We start from the raw sequence: 3,978 nt of genomic DNA, 5'->3' as shown, positions 1-3,978 counted from the left end.
TCTGGTAGATCAGATGCGACCGCCTCTGTAGGGGCAGGACCCGGCGGGTCACCATGGTGGCGAGCAGGTCGCGTCCCACAAGGCTGCGGATCTTCATGTTGTCGTGGTGAGCGCATATCTGCGCCACCTCGGCAATCGGCTTCGGAAGCGTCGCCTTCCAGTTCTTCTCTGCCGTCGGAGGAGCGATGGCGAAGCGGGGCAAGTTGATGCATTCGTGGGAGGGGTCGACATTCTTCATGTAGAATAAACCCCTCTGCCACATCTTGATGGAGTCCTGCAGCGGCATCTGGGGGAAGCCGACCGTCGTCCGGTGATACACCAGCGTCGCGCCGCATGGGGTCATCGGCTTGAGGCCCTTGATCTATGCCGCCTCGGCCTTGTCCATCGTCACGGACTGCTGTTTGAAGAAGAACAACTTCTGCCAGATGTCGAGGCGGGGTTCAATCCCCAGGAATCCTTCGCACAAAACGATGAAGGAAACTAACTGGAGAATGGCGTTGGGCGCCAGATGATACGGCTGTAGGCTGAAGAAGGTATGGAAGCGGGCGAAGAATTCTCTCGCCGAGAGCCTGAAGCCACGGTAGAAGTGTTATTCGAACACCACTGCCTCGCCCTTCTCCGGAATCGGGGCTGCTTCGGCTCCAGGCACCCACGCCGCCACAAGTGTTGCAGGAGGCAGCATGCGGTGGTCGTGGAGCGCCTCGATGTTGCCATCGCAGATGTCGCTGCCCACCCAAGTGCCGCGGTGCCGCCCCTTCTTAGGGGCACTGCCGGACATGGTGGGTGGCGGCGGAGGCTAGGATGGCTCTGGAGGCGGTCGGTGGCGACGGCTGGAGCGACGGAGAAGACGAGGTAGTGCTTCTTCTTTCTCTGGCTCAGGGAAGGAAGGGGTGGTGGTGCGGGGCAAGAAGGGGGCAAATGGCCTCCTCGATGCCCCCGCACCCTATTTAAACCCCACGATAGATCATGGGGTGGGGATCCGGTGCACATAATACCCACCTCCTCCAATTATTACGAGCGCATTTACACCCCTTGGAACCCAACCGACGCGGAGTAATCCGCAGAGGATCTGTTCGCACGGGGGTCGAGGGGGCGTCGTGGCGGGACCCACGACTCAGGCCCAGTCCCGTCACCTGTTCAATTCATCATTACGTCAGACCGGGGCCTCGCACGTGGCGCAGCAGCACGATTTGCGGTGAAGCCGAGGCGTCACTTGGATGCCAGCCGACTTCCGATCTGGCACCTCCTGCCGCAGGCGGCTTAAGAAGATCATCAACAAATAACTCAAGCCGACGAGGCCTCCCGCTCCGAGGCGGCGGGCCTCCCCTGCTTCGGGGACTACTGACGGAGCGATAACCTCGGGGTAGGCTCATCGAGCCTACTCCATTGCCTTCTATATTGAAGGAAAGGAACAACTAGTTCCATACGGCCAAATCCCCCTGGCCGGCTAAGGGCGAGACAGCCAAATCCCCCTAGCCGGCTAGTAAACCCCTGCCGGCTAGGGGCAAGACGGCTACCTCCCTCTGGCCATCTGGGATGCGCCTGCCGGCTAGAGGCGAGACAACTATTCCTAGGTCGGCTAGCAAGGCCGCTAGCCAGCTAGGGAGTTCAAGTCACATCAGATCGTAGGTCATGAAGAGACCGTACGGTTAAAGGTGAATACGCATCAGCAAGGGTACATGTTTTGAGCGTACGACAGGTACAGTGTCAGTGACCATACTGCTGACCTACTCCGGCTCCGATCCGTCAACCTGGCACAATATCAGCCCGTCGAACACCCACTCCATTACCACACTGGGCGTGGGAACAGTGGAGACGGCCGTACTGGCAACCCATGACGAATATCGCAAGACGACACCGGACGTACTACATGTGTCCTGCGTCGTCTTACGTGAGAGCTTCATTGGATGGCCGGCGGGTCCCATATCCAAATGGGATATCATAGCCGGCGGGCCCCTCCAGCGACAAGACAAGACCACCGTGGACCCCCTGGCCAGTCGGCGAGGCTGCCAACCGGGTCCCACCTTTGTACTTTTATCCTTATTGTAGGTCGGTGGGTTCCTCTATAAAACCCCCCGACTCCCCTCCATGCAGAGGGTCGGCCAACCACACACACACCCACCCATACAGGAGAGGTAGTAGCAAGCCGGCAGCTCCTTCTTCCTCCTCCATCGAACAACTCAAGGAGCACACTGTAACCACTCTGGTGCATTATACATTCCGGCAGGACTATGGGTATTATCTCTATGGAGAGCCCCGAACCTGGGTACATCGTGCGTCTCTCGCTTGTACTAACCCCGTTCTCAGAGCCCGCTGGTGTCCTTTCGGTCTCCACCTCATATCTTTAGCCTACCCATGGCTTATGTCGTGAGTAAACACCGACATTTCCCCGACGGAGCTCTAGATTGGTTCTGTCGAAGTTCCGCCTCAAAACAGCGGCGCTGCATCTCGAAAGCTCTCTCTTGATTTTTTCTAGGTCAAACCCCTTCATATAGTAGAATATGGGCACCGAAGGCCTGCCAGGGGGCCCACAAGCCTGGAGCAGTGCAGAATAGGTCTCTCTGATTTTCTCCTTTTCCAATCCAGAATTCCATCTGCCGGCATTCCCCCTCTTCATGTAAATATTGTAAAATAAGAGAGAAAAGGCATAAGTATTGTACCATAATGTGTATTAACAGCCCATAATGCAATAAATATTGATATAAAAGCATGATGCAAAATGGATGTATCAACTCCCCCAAGCTTAGACCTCGCTTGTCCTCAAGCAAAAGCCGAGATCGATAAATATGCCCACATGTTTAGAGATAGAGGTGTCAATAAAATAAAATATAGACATGCAGGCATCATGGTTATCTTTAGAACAGCAACACATATTGACATATAATATCTTATGCTAGAGTAACAATTCATTCACAAGGCAAAATATGAATCAAGAACTCTATTGAGAACTAGCAAACTATGATTTTAGTCATTGAAGCAATTCCAATTTATTGCAACGTAGGAAAGAATCAATGTAAGAGCTTGTAAAGCAATCCACATACTCAATAATCTTATGGTCTTTCATAATTGCTAACACTCACGCGGTACCTATGAGGTCAAAGCTTTAATCGGACACAGGGAAATATAGGGGCTTATAGGTTTGCCTCCCAACTATTTACCTCAAGGATAATGTCAACAATAATAACTCATGATCACCCACATCCAAGTGGATATATTTGTCTAGATCACTCCCTAACGCATGAAGTTTGCCAAAAGATAAAGGCGAAATAAAGGAAATGGTGAAGATCACCATGACTCGTACATAAAGTTAAGTACTAGAAAGTAAAGGTAATAGATAGAGCCTTAGCAGAGGGAAGCAGAGGTTGTCATGTGCTTTTATAGTTGGATTCACAATCCCTTAATGCAAAAGAATGTCACTTTATATTGCCCCTTGTGATAAAGAACTTTGTTATGCAGTCTGTCGCTTTTATTTCTTCTATATCACAAGTTCGTATATAGTTTATTTTCCTCGCACTAATAAACCACACATATTTAAAGAGCAATTTTTATTGCTTGCACCGATGACAACTTAGTTGAATGATCTTACTCAATCCATAGGTAGGTATGGTGGACTCTTAAGGCAAAACTGGGTTAAAGTTATTTGGATGCACAAGTAGTATCTCTACTTGGTGCAGGAGTTTCTGGCTAATACGAGGTGGAAGCAAGCGCATGTTGAAGGATCTACAACCATATAACTTTTATTTGGAAATAAGCAAACACAACTCATTATGTTTTCTTCCTTGTCCAACATCAACCTCTTAACATATGATATTTTAATGAGTGCTCACAATCACAAAAGATGTCTAAGATAATATATTTATATGTGAACTCTCTTTCTTTATTACTTCCTTATAATTGCTACAATGACCAATAACTTTGTTTGTCAACTCACAACAAATTTCAATTGACATACTTTTTATATGTGAAGTCATAAGTCCC

This window comes from Hordeum vulgare, chromosome 2H (assembly GCF_904849725.1).
Source record: "Hordeum vulgare subsp. vulgare chromosome 2H, MorexV3_pseudomolecules_assembly, whole genome shotgun sequence".
NCBI classification, from domain to species: Eukaryota; Viridiplantae; Streptophyta; class Magnoliopsida; order Poales; family Poaceae; genus Hordeum; species Hordeum vulgare.
This window is presented reverse-complemented; position numbering follows the sequence as displayed.